Genomic DNA, 20,975 nt, shown 5'->3' with positions numbered 1-20,975 from the left:
CTTTATGCTCGTCGCCGAGACAAAATACCTGAAGCCCAAAGTTGGGAAAGGAAAGGTTTATTTCTTACAGTTTTTGGAGGTTTCAGTCCACACTCAGTTGGCTCCAAGACAGGCAGGCATGGCTGGGCTGCAGTTCATGGCAGCCGGCAACAGCAAACTCGGCAACAGCAAACTCGAACCAGCAAAGAGAAAGACACACCTTCTTCCTGCCATTACATCACATCCTGGCTCCACCCCTATGTGGGTGGACCACTGACACCATCAATCCAAGCACTAGACAATGAACCATCACAAATGAACAATGCAAACTCATGAGTCCTGGGGGACACAAACACAAACCATGACACAAATGTCCTGACCTGGACCTGGAACACGGCTGCCTCAGCAGCAGACGTATGCTTCCCAGCAGACTGGACTGAGGTGGTCTCACGGGTGTCAATTCCAGGCTGGATGGTCGGGGCTACAGTGTCTCTTGGCCTCATTCCCACACAGTGGAGCTACTTAACCTCTATTGCTCCCTAAACCCATGAGGACTCACTTTTCCTGTGTGTCATAGTGTGCTAAAACCAGGCACAGCATCAATGATTGGTAGGGAGAACTCGTGCCCAGCACAACCCATCCTGAAAGTGGCTCCCCATGGACTCTGCCACCCATCTCTTATGTGTGGCACCATGTTGGAGCTGAGCACCATGAGAGAGAGCGGAAGTCAAGGGCAGGAGCAGGTGCTATGGAACCCACAGAGGTGGGCAGACCTGCTCTGATGTGTGGGCCTCAGCTACTGTGAGAGCCTTGGGATGGCCTTCTTGCCTTGAGCAAGGGAGATTCCTGCCTAGTGTTGCTGGGTCAGGGTGGCAGTGGACACTGGCTTTGTCTGGCAGTGAATTTGCACAACATACACTGTGTCCCACTGCCACCTGCCCAGGTGACAGTGGTTCCTCTGCCTGGCTTCCTCTACCCAGGCCCTTCATTGTCTTCCCCAGTGTTTGCTAGAGCTTTGTATGGAATCACAAGAGCAGACCCTGCATGTGTAGCTGCCCAAATTCCAGGTTTGCTGTTCTGTGTTATCACCCAAAATGTATGATGGGTGACAAATCAGGTGTCAGACATTGCATAATTCAGGGCCTTTTTCTACTCCTCTTCTTCCATCTTCTATTCCCTCTATCTTCAGGTATTCTTCCTGTTTCCTTCTATACTCACTTCTCCTCCCAAGAGCATACAGCTAGGCTTGTGCTAGCCCTGGCTGGCCTGGGAGCTACTCTGACCTCACCTAGACTCTTTCTGACACAGAATGAATCCAGTACCCACAGGTATGGCTGATTTGTTGTCAACCAGAACAAGCTAAAACCATGTGTTGCCTTCAGTCCAGAGCTTAGGATTGAGGCTACCAAGAATCCCCAGTCTTGGCTCCCAGCTCTAGAAGTTCTCCTAAGGGCATGGTGGTCAGAATCAGGGACTAAAGATCAATCTGGAGACCCCTAACAGTGGAGCTGACCAAAGCTGTGGGTCCCTGTGTGACACATACATACCTGGATATATGGGAAGACAAATGCAGATGCTCCGGTTTGGCAGAATCCAGGTAGGCACAGGAACTTTGAAATGGCACACGTGGGGTAGGCAGAATTGGATCTGGCCAAGGAACAAAGGCTGGGTGCACCAGACCAGGAAGTGGGGTCCTCCGATCTGGACCATACTTTGGAATAAATGCAACTTAGTGTATGTACCCCAGCCCAACCGTGTCTGGGGACAAATTCTTTCCCATTGTGGCCATGCATCTTTGTCCTGTCCCAAGACCAGCAGATTGTGTTACACAGCCTGGCAGTGTGATCGGCCGGTTAATGGCATGTCTCTGGGTCCCTCAGGAGCTGGAAGGAACCTAGCCAGGAGAGGGCCCCAAGAACCACCTGTGTATAATGTGTCCATGGTAAGTGCCTCTGTCCCAGTGACCTGCCCTCAGGTGAGGTGGACATGGTCATTGTAATCTCTGCTTTCTTTCTGGCCAGCTGGAGGCCACTGTGTTCTCACATTCCCTGCTACCAGGGGCCAGAGTCACAGCACCCAGTTCCCTGACCCAGGTGTCCAGTGAGGCTGTAGGCGAGAGTGGTAGGAGTGAGGCAAGCATCTGTGTGATCAGCCATGGGGAGGCTGTGTTCTGAGAGGCTGCAGAGTGGGGGAAAACCCCATTTGTTTCCGTCCCCACCACACTGATGCTGGGGTAATGATGTACAGAGCAGGGTTCTGTCCAGTCAGCTGTCACTTTTTACTACATCTTTCCTTTCCACAGCTGTTTACTGAGAAGCTGTGTAGATATGACAGTGCCAGGTAAATATATGTTGAAGGCCCTGCTAAGCAGCTCCACCCAACCTACCTGGCAGAAGTTTAGCCTTCAAAATTTGGTGGGAAAGGTGGTGGAGGCCGGTAGAAGAGGACAAGGGGCTTTCTCTTGCAAAACAGTAGTTACAGAGGAGCAGTGGGCACCTTGCACTGTCACTGTTAGACACACTCCTGAGCTTGTATCTTGAGGCCAGGAGACAGAAGTTTTGATCAAATTTGCTAGTAATCAGGGGTCTGAGCAGAGCGACAGGCAGGGCTTGGGAGCCAGACTGAAGGCTCCTTCAGAAGATTTGCCTGTGTTTGGTTTTCACTTGCTGTTCCATGACTCAGTCATCACCAGCTATTAGCAGTGTGGGTTCACTTGTCTCTCCAAGAGTGAGCTGCTTCTGGGCATCTAGGGCAGTCAGCACACAATGAGATCTCTGTGTGCCTCTTTTAGGTTGTGCGTAGAGCAAAGTATAAAAGTGCGTGTTCCTATGATAGGAAGATTGGCCCCAGAAACTCCATTAGTGAAGTGTTAGCTTGAGGAGAGCTGATGCTTTACTCTTCAGGTTTGCATCTGCTTGACGGACCCATCGCTGACCAGGTAGAATGTGTCCTTCCTGTATGAGGTTTTTCATCAGTTGCTCTTTTTTTTCCATGTGTCAGAAGTGGATTTTCTTTTGTTGTGCTTTGTTTATAGATTAATGTATATTTTTATTAGTAACTATTTACAGTGTATACTGATTATATTGATGATAGGTCCATGGCACATGTAATGTGTAGAATTGAAATTAGGCCTTATCTCATGTGCAGTGGTACAATCCATCAACCAGTGACTGTTCTCAAAGTTGCATGCGCTGAGCAGACAGCTCTGGGCCAAGACATGGCCATCACAAGGTGCTGCTTTGTCCGGACTGTCCTTTCTTTCTGACCAATGCAGTGGGTAGTGATGCAATATTTGGGAGCTTAGCCCAACCATAACCCTATCTCAAACCTGAACCCTAAACCTAACTCTTACCTAGAAAGTAACATCCAGCATTTTCTGACTGAAGGAAACTTGATGAAATTGATGTGGGAAATGTAGCATAGGTTAATTATGAGGACATAAGATCAGTGGTGGCTAGGATCAAGCAGAAGGGGAACCAAAAGAAAACATTTTTGTGTACAAAATTGAAGAAAATACTCTGGAACTAGACAGTGGTGAAATTTGGACAACATTGAGAATGCACTGAATGCTAGCAACCTGATAATTTTAAACAAGACTAAAGTCTTATAATTTGTTTATATTGGTTCTGACATATCTCTGTGAAATAAAGGCAGCAGTGAATACAATAATAAGTAAATCTGGAAGAGAGGGGAATGGCAGGTGTGTGTCAAGAGCTGTCTGCAGGAAGAACTCACATGATGACTCCTGCTATGAAGCCACCAGGAGGTCCAGCTCTGTAACTGGTGGACAAGGGAATCCAGGTGCCTGCTCTTGCTTTGGGATCACAGCTGGTGAGGGAGCTGCAAGTGGAGCTGGCACAAGCTCTGCAATCCCAACTTCAGCATGGGCTGAAACTGGCCCTGCAGTTGCAGCAAGAGAAAACATCACCAACTGTCCATGGACCTCTGGGGGAAGAAACCTTCCGACTCTCTCTCAGAGGCAGCCGTGTGCACCAACACAGCCCAGCAAAGCCTCCCTGACTGCATCCCCACACTGACTGCTGAGTTTCTCATGCAGCTGGGTCATCCAGCTTCTGGGCGATTTGCTGAGTTCCAAACCCATACCCTCTGGACAAGCCCATACCTCACACACCAGGGCTACTTACCCTAGGGCTCAGCCTCGAGGGGTTCATGAGGCTCCAGTTGGTCGACAACAAGCTCATCCTGAGGATCCACATGGGAGTACATTTCCAATGAGGAGTCAAAGACAGAAGAGACAGACCTGAGGCAGACAGGAAGGCAGCAGAGTGAAAGACCTGGCCTTTCCTCCCATATTACCTGTGCATATTGCCTGCAGGAAGGACATCTGAGCCTCCTGCCCAGCCAGTGCAGTGTCCACCCACACTCTTCCACTCACAGTGGGGCAGTGTGGTCCCAGGCATCCCTGAGAGCCTGACAGAGGATATGTGGGAAGGAGTCCTTGCTTAGTGGTGCGACACCTCTGCCTTCTTCAGGGAAGCCTGACACAGTGTCTCTCTGCTCCTCCTCTGTGCAGGTCAGCTTGATTAAAGCAGAGACTAGTATCTGCCATGTCCTTGCACTCAAAGGTGCAGGGCTGCTGCTCTATGAATATGTGAGAAGTGAGGGGTCAGTCAGTGTCTGTCCTGCCTCTCTGCAGCCTCTAGCTCAGCCACGATGTGTTGCTTAGTTCTCTTTGCCTCTGTAGAACTCCTCCTGCATGGCCCCATAGGGAGGCCTGAGACCCAGAACAACTGCCTTGAGGAGAGCAATATCTGTTCTACTGCCAAGAGTGATTTTGTGGCCTCCAAAGAACATCAAAACTTAAAAGGGCAGTGATTGCACGTTTTCTGCTTACAGGATCATGGACAATACCCAGAAATGTGTCTGCACACTGTGTGTCTTCATGTATATTTGTGGATTGATAACATTCATCTATACTCCCATGACATCTGAAGGTCATGGATACTTTGCCATCCCCAGGACTTCCTGACCTTTGCACACCTTGAGGCCTGTAACTCTCCAATCCTCTTTCCAATGAAGAGAACAGCTTCCCCCAAGTGTGGGTCAGTGAGCAGGAGGGAAGGTGATCCATGGGAATCAGAACAGCCTCTGCAGCAGGTCTTTAATAGTATTTTCAGCACGGTTAAAGGGAGAGAATATAAAGTAAAAATGGCCTTTATTCTAAGAGTGTGGAGAGAAACTCCATGACCATTGGGATCTGGCTTTCTCTGCTGGACAGTGGTAGAGGGCACTGTACATATAGCTTTGTCTGGGGTGATGCCTAAAGGTGCCTACTGATGTACAAGTAGCTGATTGGAACTCTTTTTGTGCCACAGCTAAGTTGCCTAGGGGCAGGGAATGAGACCTCAAGGTAAATGTTCCTTGATCTCTCCTCCCACTGCTATAATATCCTATATAGGTCAAAATCCTTTCATTACTGTCTTTTTATTGTTAGGAAAAGGGTGAAGTCTCTCTGTCTTACTACTTACTGCTAAAAGTGGGTATCATGTTGGGGTTTAGGAAGGTTGACGGGATGATGGTTGACACTCATGCAGAAGCTGTTGCCAGCAATTTCAGCCAGGACAACTTTATCATTGGTGAATGCCTGCATATTAGACTGGAAAAACAAAGAGACAAGGTGTTATGAGGAGGCAGGCCACTATCATATTTAAGGACCCAGGTGAGGTAGAAGGAAAGATTCCTTTGATTATTCTCCCATCTGAAAGAGTAAAAGTTAAGAGTGTAGGAGTTTAGGGCTTGTCTCTGGTCCAGGAGTTGAGCTGGAAAAAATAAGAGGGGTGGGGATGGCTGCGACTGTGTCACTATAGGGAGATAAGAGCCTAGGCCTTTAGGGATCTCACATTTGACTAAACAGCTGAGGGTAGAGAAAATTAAGGCAATTGTCACATAGAACAACATAAAGACGATCTTACGCATGATGTAGGAGTCTTTAGAAAAAACTGTTAAGAGTCCTGCTGTAAAAAGGATAATTAATAGAATGTAAGAAATTAGGAACCAAATTGGATAACAAAACAATACTTAGCCTGAGAGTTGTGGGTGTGAAGTCTTGGTGAGACAAAGATGAGTAGCAATAAGATGGTTAGATTTCTGGGTGGGCGGGCACTGCTTGAGTGATGTGGATCCAGGATGGCAGTCCAACAACTTTGACTGCTCTTCTGATTGCCAAGAAGACCAGGTAGGGGCTGCTCTACCTTGGTTGTAGTCCTTGGGATGATTTCCTATAACAGGACTTTAGTAAGTATATCAGCAGTCTCCCTGGTTGTGGGAAAGGCTTTTATCTATACTGAAAAAGTACAAACAAGGTGAGAAGATATTTGAGTTTTGTGGCAGGGCATGTGTGTAAAATCTACCTGCCAGTCTTGACCAGGGTTGTGTCTGAGAAAATGATGAATAGGAAAGGAAGGGGGTGCTATGTGTCCCTGAGGAGAGGTTTTACTAGAAGATAAGTTGTTGAGACCTCAGAGTGTTTGTATTAGTCTGCATAAACATAAAGGAATTTAAAAAAAGCATTTTTAAGACCTATAACTGTACAGTGAGTAGTGGAGGGAGGGATATGAGAGATCATGGTATAAGGGTTTGGCACCACTGGGTGGATTGGGGTAACAACACTACTGATTACCCCAAGGTCCTTACCACAGAATAAGACCCATCAGGCTTGAGTACCAGGAGGGGAGTATTATTGGGTAAATGGGTAGGTTTAAGAAAACTGTTGTCTAAAAGGTGCTTATTATAGGTTTAAGTCCCTGTTAATGTTTGGGAGCTATGGGATATTGGAGAACACAAGGAAAAATTGAAGGATCCATGAGATGAATTAAAATAGGCATGGCATGGGTAGTGCAGGTGGGATTGGAGATATCTCAAACTATGGGATCGACCAGAGAAGATGTGAGTCTGGAACCTGCATGAAATAGGCCTTGTCTGCAAATATTGGCCATCAACACCCAAAATAGAGACTAAGGACTTAATATAGTGGCCTGAAAACTCAGAAAGAACACTATGCATGGCCTCTATAGAGAATGTCTTACCTGAGACCTCCAGTGGGACTTGGGGCTCTGAGAAGGACACCTTAATGGGGGTTATGGGCCCCAAGTCCTGTCAGTATTCAGCAGCAAGTTCAAGAAGATGAGTCAGTGATGAATCTGGCAGTGATGGAGCCTCCTGTGAAGACAAGGAGTTAGAGGATGGCTTACCCGCTCTATGGTGGCTAGGACAGTTGTTCTTCCAGCGGCCCTTGAGGTTTCAATAGGGGGAAGGCCACAAAGGAATGCTAGGATTGGGGCACTCTCTTACCCAATGTCCTTCTTTGTTGCACTTGAAGCATGGTCTGAGAGGGGCTCAGGCAGCTCCACCTTGTTTCAGTTTACCTGTCTCAGAGCTCCAAGTGTCGCTGCTAAAAAATCAGATTGTTATTTTTTCTTTTGATTTTTATCTCTGTTGTTGAAAACATGAAAAGCCATATTAAGAAGTTCTCCCTGTGGGGTTTGAGGGCCACATTTAGCCTTTTGTCTTGGGATCTGGCCCACAGTGGAAGGTATCTGTCTCTTCCACAGTCACAAGAAATCTGGGTAGGTGTACAGCTTTAAGTCTTGGGTAGGTGTACAGCTTTAAGTCTAAAGGAGTCAAAAGCAAAGAATCAATTAAGTATGCAGGAGTCACATAATACAATTAACAAGGTATTTATGATTATAACTTTAGCAATGGCTTTCCATAAGGAGGATGAGGTCCAGGGAATTTTAGAAACTGACATGTCATTCATTTGTCATATACATGTTTAGGTTTTATAATTGTATAAGTGCCTCTTATGCTGTTAGAATATCTAATGCCATCTGGTTTTTGGAGGATGGCCTGTTTTATTAATTTTACCTTTTTATTTAGGAGAGAGACCAGCTACGGTGTCATTTAATACCAGTTGAGTATAGTTAATTATAGCCTCAATATGGCACCCACTGGTCAGCAGAGGGCTGAGCCAGGGCTGGCAGATGGGCTGGGAGAGGCGAGGACCTGGCCACTGCCCAGTGCTGGTCTCATTGCTCCTCATGTATCATATAACCTTTTTTTCTGGAAAAGATCTGGTGGATTCCAGCAAAAGGAATACAAAAGGAATTTATAATTTCCTCTTAATTTTAGTTGTTGAACATCCAGAAGATTGATAACTGTACAGTGCAGTACAGGCAGTAAGATTAGCATAGGACATTAAATGGTTACTAACGATGGGTGTTTTAACATTTGAGCACTGAAGAAATTTGTGAAGCATCTCTAAGCATACATTTGGATCTGAAAGAAAACACTTGTTATCATACATTACATAAATTTTTGTTGAAAAATTATTATTTGACTGGTGACCTCATGTTGGTCTGATCTGAATCTCCTGGCTGGAACATAAGAAAAAAGCAGCAGAAACAATCATAATTGTATATTTGAAGGCATGAATATACCATCAGATCAGCAACAATGAATTGTCTTAGTCATCTGAACTTTAGTTGAGATGTCTCCCATAAGGCTATGGAGACTATTGGGGCCTCTAATAAATGAACAAGAGTTGGTTAAACTTACCAGGTGGCCACTTTCTTGTTTATCAGTTGAAGTCTTATCCAATGTCTCCTCATCCCAAGAGATTTTGTTTAACCAATTTTAGCATCATTTTGACCAGCTGGCAACCTAGGTGGAAGCATGTTTTTTTTAATCTATAACCCTAATAAAACTTGATTAAATGATCTGAAAATATAAAAGGGGAGGCAAAATTGTTGAGTTCAGAAAGAAACAGCTGTTTACAGAGCAAGTAAATGGGTAAACAGACAACAGATATATGGACTGACAAATATGTTATAAATTTAGAGTGCACTCAAATATATTTGCCAATTTGAACTATAATAAATAGACTAGTGTGAACTTTCTTGTAGATCAATTAATAGAGATCTCTTGAAATAAGAATACCAGAAAAGGAACCTAATTTATGGCTAATCTGAGATAGCTTAGAAAGGAATGTAATCTTTTAGGGCCAGCCTGTTCCTGAAGCTGGAGTAGAGATCCGTCTGGCAGGAATGTGTGGGCAATCAACATGGCTGCTGGCAACCATATGACCTGCCAGAAGGCTGGAATGCCTGGAACTGAGTATGGTGAGCGGGTGGAGAAAATGGCAACACAGGGGAAGGAGACAAAACATTCTCAGACAGGACAGACAGCTCGGGTGGGAGGGATTGAGAAATTGGAGACTGGGGGGAATCTCTAGGGGAAGGGTTAGAGATGCTAGGGGAAGGATTAGAGATCCTAGTGGGTGAAGGGGGAGGAGAGGATGATGCAGGGGTCTCAGCCTTTGGCTTAGAAAGCTGTGGGATTTGGTATGTGAGACACAGTGAAGAAGCTGTAAAGACAGGAACCACATCCTAAGTGTGAGGAGGGGGAGAGATCCTGTGGAGCAGAGCAAGCCTGAAGTATTTGGGCCATCACAGAAGACAGAGTGAGAGAAGGACATGTCCTTAAAGTGAAAAAGGCCTAAAGGTGAAGGGTTTCTACCAGCTTGCCCCCACTGTGATAAAAGTATAAATAAAAGATCAGCTTTTTGGCTTTTATAGCCTTTTAGAGGCCAAGAGCACCAAGGTTATGAACCAGGCACTGCAGACATGTGTTTTTCGGGGGACAGGAAGTGGTCCCCATGGCTGAATTATAAGTGAGCGGAGAGAACAACTTTGCCTTGGGAAGTAAGAGCTGTAGGTAGCTCTCCCAAGGAACATGGAAGCTGTGCTGGATCAACATATAACAAAAAAGACTATCATCTATTGTGTAAGTGTGACACAGAACATCCCAACATCCATTCTCCTAAGCCTGGTCACCTAAGAGTGCAGGGCAGGGCCCAACAGAAAAAAAATGTCAGTCTCGCCTCAAGCCACGCGGCCTGAGGAGCGTGAAAACTGGTATCCCTGTTCAGGGTGACAGCAGGATGGATTTTCTGTCACAAGCTTGCTCAGGAATGGAAACAAAAACCCCGGACTGGTAGCTCACCTGTGTGGAGTGAGGAAGGTTGCTGTTGTATTCAGATAAGCTGCAGCAAGTAAACAGTCCAGGAGGAAGAAAAAGGTGGTTTCAGAGCAGTAAAAGAGAGGGTTATCAGGCAGGGGACTCAAACTGGGAGGGATTCCCAGGAGTCACTCACTCTGCCTTTCCTGGTTGGGGAAACAAATGATAGGATTTTTTTTTCAGCATGGTAAAAGAGAGAATATAGAGTAAAAAGAGAATATAAAGTAAAAATGACCTTTATTTTAAAGATGCAGAGAGAAACTCTGGCTTTCTCTGCTAGACACGTGATGTGGGGGAGCATACATATAGCTTTTGTCTGGGGGTTGGTTCCTAAAGGTGGCATCACTGATGAGCGAGTAGGTGATTGGAACTCTTTTTGTGCCACAGGTAAATTGCCTAGGGGTGGCGAAAGTGACCTCAAGGTAAACCTCCCTTGGTCTCACCTCCCATCCTTTCAGTCTTCACGTGGCCAAGGCCACAGCTAACTACTTTTCATAGAGCCCCCATTTCATCCTCAGGGACCTTGCCATCTCAGCACCCCACCACTCAGTGCTGTAAACTGAGGTTGATAGAGACACTTGCACATGGCCAGGACCTGAATCCGTAGGGGGCCAAGTCCCCCTGGGCTGCTAAGGCAAGAACTCACCTTCCCAGCATTGGGGCCTGTGGGGTGGAGATGCTGGCCCTGGAGGAGTTCAGGGAGAAGGGCCCGCAGTTGAAGCAGCTGTCCAGGAAGGCCAGCTCCAGGGGCTGTCAGGGTGTGAGGCCCTCCTTCTGTACCGTGCAAGCTGTGCAGACCTCTGCTGGCTGACTTTGATTTGTGATGAGACAGTGGAAAGGCATGGAATTGGTATGCTGCACATGGCTTCTCAGGAAGGTTTGGGGCTGAGGCAAAGCCCGCACTCCAAATGGTCCACAGAACCTCACGGTACAGGGCTCACTGGAGGACCCCTATACAGTACCTTCTGCCCACACACCTTGCACCTGACCTGGCACCTATTGTGGGTCCCAGAGTTTGGAGCAGGGCCATGCACACAGGGCCCAGGGACCAGATGTGCTCTGTGCAGCTCTGTTGGTGCAGTCCCCAGCAGCCAGCAGAAAGCTTGAGGCTCTGTGGGTTTCACAGATTTCACTTTGTTAAACTAGATAACCTATGTTCCTCTAAGGCAGACAGCTCTGTACCAGACTTCTATTGGGGAAGGCAGAAGTGACTTGACTGTGGATAAACATGGGCACTGCCCTTCTCCTCCTGCCAGCCCTGTCCTGGGTGGGAATGTGACAGGGTCTCACAGCTTTCTAGCACCTAATCCTGCCCAGGAGGATCTACCCTCAGTGTCTGTCCTCAGATACCCTCACACTGATGACATAGGGTGGTAGTTCTTTACAGTGCCAGAGTTCTCTCACAGTGGTGGCCCGACCTAAATGTACCTGTACTGGACTCCGTGTCTCTGAGTGGCTGGTGAATGAGCTTAGGGACACCTGTCCTTGGTTCCCCCTTGTCTCTGGATGCCGCAGGGGCTGGGGCTGGTGAGCCCTGCCCTGTGCTGCTCGTAACATTTGGTTGTTTCCTGGCGAGCATCCTGAAGCATCTGAGACAAGTGAACCATCCTGTGACTCATTCCCATGTGGTTTCCTCACATGGAATCCTGACTCTGTGGCCTCCAGACCTGGGAAAGCAGCACAGCATGCTCCCTGTTCACTCTCTTGAGCCAAGTGTCTGTGAAAGCCAACTGTCATCAGACCAAGGTGCCTGGTGACCAGAGGCTTCAGAGTTCTGTTTGGACCTGTTGCCAAGGAAGTGAGGTCATGTGCTGGGGCCCATAGCTGAGCTTCCCCCTCTGATACCCCCTTTCCTTTTAGTGGAACAAATCAGTGTGCTCCGTAGAAACAGGAAATGTAAAACTAGAAAACTGTGTGATTTTAGAATTTGCTGAACTTTGAATTTTTTAATGCAAGAAACGTAGATGTGGCAGGCGTGGTGCCAAGTGCACATTTCCATCCAAAGGGTCCACTGTCTCTGACAATGAGGGGCTCGGGGTCTTCACTTAGAGATCTCTGAAATTTTAGGATGACTTTATTTCCTGAGATTGTTTCAGTTTTATTTCAATTACAATAGGGAGTATGAAATTGTTTCCAGAATACCCATAATAATTTTCCTGAAAGATGTAAATGTTTCAAGTTATAACCCCGATATGTCCAGGGGAGGAGGATTGCTAGCAAGTTTTACTCTCATGGGCCTATGAATGATTACTTATTTACCCTTAGATATTTACCTCAGCCACCCACTGTAGTGCTCAGCACTCTGACATCCTGTGAGGGGAGAGCAGGTGGTGAGGGCAACGGGAGGCTTTGCAAGACCTTGGACATCATCATCCCGTGCTGATGGAGGACATGTGAGCACCACTCCTGGGGAACTTGTCTCCTAGCCACTGCTATCACTTCCTGTCCTCCCATCCCAAACAGACCATGGACTTTGTGTCCCTGCTGGGCAGTTTGCCTTTCTTATAGGTGATGGTGCTGAGCCTGTTTAGTCTCGATGCTCTTTGCTTAGTCACCTTCAAGCAGTGTCTCTGTGCTGGGCTCAACCTGTGCTACTTCTTATTGGTGGTGGAGCCACCACACACTCTTATGGGGCTGAACCAAGTGCAACTTGTACATGCACCCACCACCCATTTGCTGATGGCCATTTGTTCTGTTGCTAGGTTGGCCCTTGAAAGCGAGCTGCTATAGGCATTCTTATACATGTGCTTGAGTGGACATAGACTTTTATTTCAAACAAAAAGTACTTAGATGTGAAATTGCTGGATTATATTTCTTGTGTATGGCTAACTTAGAAACTGTTAAAATATCTTTGGAAGTAGTTATTTAAAGCAGAGTTAGGTGGGTGATTTTTGTTTTGTTTTATTATGTTATGATTTGTTATGCTACACTATGCTATGTTAGGTTACACTATGGTATGTGTTAGTGAGGATTTTGAATCTCCGTCAGTGTTTTTCAATGCTTTCTCATTGATTTTGTGCAATAAACCTGAGAAAATATAAGAATTTTATATAACCCTGAGCAGTTTAGTTTTGGAGAAAATTTCTAAAGGAAAAGATGTCCAAGCATGGTGGTACATGCATGTCATCTCAGCAGCTGAAAAGTTTGAGGCAGGAAGATTGTTATGAATTCAAGGTCAGCCTGGGCTACAAGATGAGTTCAAGGCCAGCCTGAACTCTGTAGCAAAACCCTGACTCCCCTCTAAAAAACGTATAAGAACAAAATGACAAAAATCGCCTATAAATTCACAAATCAAATCTTTGTGAGTTTTTCATGCATATGTATTTTAGTAGCACATCTATCACGAGGTTTACCATCATGTAGACATTGATCTCCGGCAGATATTTTCACGGCTTTATGTATTTTTTTTACCCTTTTAACTGAGATCACTGCAGATAGGCTGCTGAACATACCTTCTCAGGATTTGAAGAGCTCAGCATGAAGAGAATTAGATCATTCTTTTTTATTTCATCCTAAATTTATATTTAGAACTAGGATTTGAACAAGGAATTACTATTTTTTGAAACATTTTCTTTTTTCATTTGAATGTAACTCTAGTACATATAAATAAGAACAATATAAAAGATATTCTGTCTATAAAAAGATTTTTAAAATTACACAGAAGAATATTTACAGAAGCACAGTGGTTAATATACTGTGCACAGTGATCTCTGGGATTTCTTTTTTTTTTTTTTTTGGCCTTTTTATGCTTTCATTCTTTGTTTATTATTAGTATAATTATTTTGAAGGTAGTAAAACACAACAGAACAAGACAAAACAAAGCCAATTCCGATAATGCAGTGAAACTGGTACAGAACATCACAGCAGGATACTGGGATAACAGTAATGGATACCATAGTATATCTCATTATCTTCACAATAGTTGTCATTTGTGTCAGGTATAGCAAAGTCAAACCAAATATAGAACATCATAAAGCCTATCAAAACAGAATATTGAATAGAGCTATACAATTAATCAGAACAAAACAAAATAGTGATAACAATATTTGTCTTCAAAGAGATGGTAGAAAGAAACCTCCCATATTGGCTACATTGCATATGGTCAACCTCCCAAGAGATGCTCAGACCTCTAGCATCCCATCCCATGGCGGGTGGTTTGTTTGATTCTCAGCCCACACACCTTCAGGCTCACGGCTACTTACCAGGGAGGTGAGTGGGTTGCTTTGTTTCCCAGCGCCCTAACTTCCAACATGGTGCAGATCTCAAGAGACAGTGGCTGGTTCTCCCCTTGAGGTGCCCAATCTGGGATTTCTTAATGATCTATATTTTCATGCATTAGTAAAAATTTTTTTTACAAATTTTAAGTCATGGTGTCACTAATTTTCTAATTTTCCCAGGCTACACTTAAATCTTTCATCATCCTTCCTCATCCTCCCAGAGGGCTGGGATTACAGGTATACCTTAGTTGGTAATTGGTAGTAATTTTGTGTATTCATGGAATAAAATTTTTGGCTTTGCTCTTTAGACACTTTGTGGAAAGAGTGGATCTAGTTAAGCTGTTTACCACCTTCCTAGGCTGCAGTTTCTTTCACAGTGAGTAGGACTGAAAATCTGTTTAACACTGTTGGTAGATTCTCTGCTTTTTAGCTGTGGTCAGCATGTGCTTTCAGAAGATCACTGAAAATGCCTTCTGCAATGGGCCTGAGGCTTGGTGTCCTTGAAGCACATTCTGTTTTTCTCTGATCCCTCATGGAATTTAATGATTGTTAGAGGTTAAATCCCAACAAAGATGTAAAGGTTAAAGCTACTTGGGGCACACTGCCCTCCAGAAGGCCAAGCAAATGTTAAAGATTATTTACCCTTTCCTTCTACTTTCCAAGATTTTGTTTTGGTTTGGTTTTGCTTTTTCATTCACTTTCTAGGGATTGAATGGAGCATTTAGCTCCATTACCTTCCACTTTTAAAACTCTTGTTATTTTGAGCCCAGTTTTCCATAAGTGGCTAAACTGCTGAGTCTATCCTGGAATTTGTGATGTTCATGCCTCAGCCTTCCAGACTACTGGGATTGCAAGAGATAACCCCAGACTTAGTTTCATCATAGTGTTGTTAAAAGCTCATTGGCTGAGCAGGAAATGGTGAAAGTGCCTGCAATGCCTGCACTCAGGAGGCTGAGGCAGCAGGATTACTGGGAGTTCCAGACAAGCCTGCAACACACTCTGAGTTCAGCTCAGGCCTCAGCGACGCAGGGAGACCCTGACCAGATAAAGAAAAGAAAAATATACGAAAGGAAAGGAGAGAAGAAACAAGGCAACATTCCTAGCTACTGTATGAGTTGTTTGTATCTAGGCTGGCCATTTTAATCTGCAGCCCTGTTCTTGCAGTATAAGACCCTTTTGACTGCTGTCACTTTATAATATACCTGGAAACCAAGTATTTTGATGCCTCTACTTTTATGTTTTTTCCATGGATGACAATTTGTACTTCCATTTGAATTTTCATTTTTTTTTATTTCTAGGAAAATAGCACTGATATTTTGACAGGAATGGCATTGAAACACCTGGTTGCTCTGGGTAGCATGTACATTATAACAACATGAATTCTTCCCATCCACTATCACGGTGTGTCTTTTCTTCTGTTAGTGCTGTTTCACTCATTTCATCAATTTCCAAAGAACAGGTGAGTTTGGTTAAATTTTACCTAAGCATTAACTCTTTTTGATTGATTATGAATTGAATTGTATTCCTTGTTTAGGGCTACAGTTTGTTTGAAGCACATAGATATGAATGGATTAGGACACGTGGATCTTGTACCCTGCAAGTTAAGTAATTTGTTATTTTGTTCTAAAAGATTTTCAATGGAGTTTTAAGTTTCTTATATATAAAGTTCCATCTTCAGGAAACAGAGACAACCCTTAATTCTTCCATTCTGGTTTAAAGGCTTTGATTTCTTACTATTGTCTAAATTCTAGAGCTAGGACATTGAGTACTGTGTTGTAAAGGGTTGCAAACCTTGTCTCATTCCTGACGCGAGAAGCAAAGCTCGCAGTTTGTCAGCCTGTGAGCACGATGTCAGGAATGGGCTTGTCATGCGTAGTAGTCTATGCTCTGCTGAGGTCCATTCTTCCACATGCTGTGTGAATGGTCCTTGTCATGAAAGCATTATGAACTTTTGAATTTCTCAAAGCCCTTTTTCCAAATCTATTAAGGGGTCACCTGTGCCTCATTCTGTGAATATGGTAAGTGACATTGCTTGGTTTGTGACAGTGATACCATTCTTGCACCACGGAGATTGAGCCCAGTGTTGATCATGGAGTTTAACTTTTGCATGTGCTGATGAATTAGGCTGATGAGCGTTTAGCTGAACATTTTTGTGTTGTTCATTAGGAATACTGGTCATTAGGATGTTTTCAGTTATTTTATTTTTATTTCATTTTTAACACATTATTGTCTGACTTCAAGGGTGACATTGTCATTGTCATCAGGAGTTGGTGTTAGTTCTTTCCCTTCAATTTCCTAGAAGACTTGAAAAATGATCAATATTTATTCTTCATTATACACTTGATAAAATTGACCAGGGCATTTATCTTACCCTGACCTTTGCTCTTGTTATTAATCAGTTTTGATTGCTGATCATCCTTGTATTCATTATTTGACCCATCGCCTGTATTCATTATTGCTCTGTTCATCAGTGAGTTTGTTCCTCATGTCTGTGGGTCACTGACCCAAAGGAGACCACATATCCATAAAGGGTCATGTCTCATTTTACTTAGGGATGCAGACACTAACTTTTGCATCTTCAAACTAACCCTACAGTATATATTTTTGTCAGTAAGTCCTTTCACTGACTTACTCTTTTAATGCACACTGTTGTGGGGGCAAGGGTGGTTACAGCTGGAGAATTCTGGGGTCTCTCAGGGCCAGGTATCTTATTTCAGGCTTCATATCCTGACCTGCCTGCCATGTCCTCATCTTCTGACTGCTCCCTGTAAACAGCTGTCCTGCTCCATAGCTATGGTGAATCCACATGCTGCAGTTGAGATCTGCACCTGGGTGGAAGACATTCCTCCAAGGTGGGCTCGCTCTGTAACAGGCTGACCTTGTCGTACAGAGCTCCCCTGAGTGAGACAGGGGGCCTCAGGCCTGCAGGGAGGAGCTCTGGCTGCAGGGCCATTATAGCCCTCTCCTGTCCAGCATGCAGTGCAGCTGACTAATGGATCAGCAGTCCTGGTCCTGGGTCTTTCTTGCCCATGGTTCCCTAATAGGTGCCATGGTGTCCTCCACATCTGTCTGGTCCATCTTCCCCATACTACATCCACAGAGATCTGACCAGCCCCAGGCTTTCCCTGCTAGGTTCCAACTCTATGTGGAGACTTCAGGTGTAAAATTTAACTTGTAGACATTTAACCTGGAAATTACACTTGTAAGGCTTCACTATAAAAAATGAGATTGACAGACACACGTATTCTTTTCTTACTCAGTTAATGTATGAAGTCAGTTATAAAATTGTAGCTGCTGAAAGAAGGCCATGTCCCTGGTCTTCCCTGATATGACAGAGAGCTTGTGGCCTGGATCTCTCTCCACCCATGAGTGAAGAGACACAGGCCCGCACAGCAGGCGAGTACAGGAGAGAAGAGCTGGTCAAGGGGAGATCATTCATCCTGGGAGGGATGCCTTTGTGTTTTATTCCATTTTCCATTTTCATTGCATTATTTATAGTGCTCCATTCAATATTACTTCTATTCAATTCACTTAAGAATAGATAGTGGCTAATTTCTTAAATAGGTGAATGATATTGGATGATTTAATTTTCATTTATATATAGTGAATGATGCGCACAGTACAGAAATTTCAAACACCACTTTATGGATACATAAAACAAGTAGTATTGTTAGTCACAAAACCAACACATTATTTATGACTAACTTTGAAAACCTCAACAAACCAGGCCATGTAGAGCCCCTCCATGTTGGGGTGGCCCTGCCCTCACCACCCTAGAAGCCACCATGCTCCTCTATGCTAGGGACTGCCACAGAACAGCAAGCGTTTTTCTTCAGAGTCTATTTTTCCAATGAAAAGGACCTGAATCTTCCTGCTTCCAGGCTGCGCAGGGAGTGTGCAGAGTGCAGAGGAGCCCAGCACCGCCTGCCTTACACCCCTTTCCCCCACCGCGTCCATGCTGCAGCCCTGCAGGCTCAGGAAGGTAGCGCCACCAGCATGCAGCAAAGGCTCTGACTCCTCAGCCTCTGTGCCTGGGTCCTGGCCTCTGCTCCACCAGGCACCAGATGCTGCCCTGCATGGGCTCACATAGTGCACCAGGCACACCCTCAGCCCCTTGAGGACCAAGTCTGTTGAGTGCACTGACCCTTCCAGTCTGCAAATTTTGCTCCTCTCCTCTCACTGAGGCTGTGGCATTGAAACAAAACACAGCATTATCATTATCACTACTTTTTCTTTTTATTCCTTGTTTTGTTTCTTTGTTTACTTCAGCTTATATTTAGAGCTGCATTTTGCCAAAAATTTTTTCTTCTCTTTTTACTCCCAAGTAACTGAGGTTGTTACAGATTTGCACTGCAGTTCAAACCCTACGTGTTTGAATGTTCAGAATCCACTCTCCAGGTTGGTAGAATCAGGGAAGCAAAGCAGAAACTCAACTTGGGGACATTTCTCTGCCTTTCAGCATCTTGTACAGCAAGCCCTGTACCCCCAAAATATGGCTTCAGTAGCAACAGAATCTGCCACTGACAAAATGAGTTTCCTGCGTTTATTTCAAACAATCTCATTTCCCCGCAACTGACTAAGCACATTGCATAAGGCTTCTTATGCTCAAACTTGAACAATAATTTCCAGTAGACAACAGGCTGCCACCCATCCTGAAATCATGTGAGTTTATGTAAAATCGTAGTCTGATCCACACCCTGGCAGCCATGATCTGAGAGAGGCAGAGATGGCTTGTGCAGATAGAAACACCTCGAAATTGTCAACCAGCAGCAGCAACAAGCAGGGAGCAGAGCTGCTGAACCCTCACATTTTGGTGACTGAATCACATGGTGGGTTTTCCCTTGGGTTTACTTAGGCTGCTTTGTAAATCTAGGTTGCTGCAGGATCCCCCTTCCTGCGGTGCAATGCAAATGTGAAGTCATGTACATGCAGAATTCATTTGGAGTTTTTCTTTTGCAATTAAGAAACCTGTACACATGTGATTTCACACCTCTGTGATAGCAGACCCACTCACGGGCATTATTTCCAAGTCCTGTAAAGGGTCAGTTTATTTCACAACATGCAGAGCACTGTTCCCAGCCTTGTTTTTCCCAGACTTACACATTTTCAATCATTTCTTCAAGGGAAGCAAAATGATTTAGTTTGAGCAAAGCTTTAAGTGTGTTGCTTTGCTTCTGTGGTGACGTCCTTGCTGGCAGACCTGAAGAAGGCAGTGAGTCAGACCCGCAGGAGGTTCAGCCCCAGAGGGACATGATCTGCTCAGCTGTGTCAGGCAGGGCTGCCCATCACCTGACTAGCCACCCTGGCATCCAGGTGTCCTTGCATGGTGCTGTCCCTGGTGTTGAGAAGCACTGGATTGCAGTGGAGACTCCCAGTACCCTGTCTGGCCCTGGGAAAGATTTTCTAGGCCATGAGTTTGTCCTCCCTGAACCTGTACCTGTGGGGTTATGGCTCCAGGGCAGGTTCCTTCCAGCAGCCTTGCACAGCATCCTCCAGACAGCTCTCCTACTTCCTCACTCATGGCTCCATGTTTTATGGGAGGCTGGCATGGTGTTGTGTCACCTTGAACTCTTCATTGTAGGATTACTGACGACTGTAGACATGCCCACAGCCACAGGTACCGGGCTCTGACAGTGACACAAACTTTGAGTTTTGTTCCTTTGCAGGCAGAGAGGAGAAACTCTCCCTGCCCTCGTGTCATCTCCATTATTTCAGTGACTGTGTATTCACCTTATGTACTCACTATTTCTACACTGAAGGAATTTTCATGAGGGGAAGCAACAGCAAAAACATTTGTATCTGTGGAACAGCTGGCTGGAACACATCTTCCCACCTTTCCTATAGAACTAACCAATGTACAAACAGCTAACATGTAAATACTTTTAAAAATTTTTACACAATTCTATTGTATGTGTCTATAGTGGATCCTTTTTTGAGAAACTCTTCTCACCTGGTAGTTTTGTGGTTTTCTGGGTTGTTTTTATCTGCAGAAGAAAAGCAGAGACCTAGTGGCCCTGGTCGGGGTACTGGGACCTCCTCTCCCACAGCTGAGCCCAGGCCCTCTTCCAACCCAGCCTTGTACTCTGTGCTGCCTCCCCGCCCTCCTCCCACACCCTGGGAAGTGGGGGCAAGAAAAGGGAAAACAGACAGAGGAGACACCAGGCTTTTGTCCTGAGTCCTGCCTGCAAGCAAGGGACAGAGCCTGAGAGCAGATTCTGCCACAGTGGCATCTCCACCACGTCTGCACCTTGATTCACTGAACTTTTATGGTAGCAGCCACAGCAAAGCCTCCCGGATTCCTGATACACAGCAACTCTGAGAGAACAGAGTTTGTCTCTTATATCAGATAGACAAGGATTGACCTGCTTTCTACCACACATGTGTGCTGCCATTTTTTTTGCAAATGTATGTAATGACTGGATACCATTTGGACTCTGGCTTCTTTCACCAAGCATAATCATTCTGAGATTACTCTGCAGTGTTTTCTGTTGTTTTTTTAATAGACTCTCATTGCATGGCTTGCTCCGGCTTGTTTATTCATTCAGCTGTTAGTTGACATTTACATTCCAGTTTTCAGTTATTGGGAACAAAGTTGATGTGAATATCTTGTAAAATTCTCTTTTTGAAACAGAGAGGACTTCATGCACAGAATCCTAAGATAGATGTGTTACTCTGAAATTAACTACCAAAATGATTTCTGAAGACAATGTACCACTAGCAAGACAGAAGGAGTCTCTTTCCTGT

This window comes from Cavia porcellus, unplaced genomic scaffold, assembly GCF_034190915.1.
Source record: "Cavia porcellus strain 051 isolate PalLab524CR breed Dunkin Hartley unplaced genomic scaffold, mCavPor4.1 scaffold_32, whole genome shotgun sequence".
NCBI lineage: Eukaryota > Metazoa > Chordata > Mammalia > Rodentia > Caviidae > Cavia > Cavia porcellus.
The sequence above is the reverse complement of the archived record's forward strand: the minus strand, read 5'-3'. Positions refer to the sequence as shown.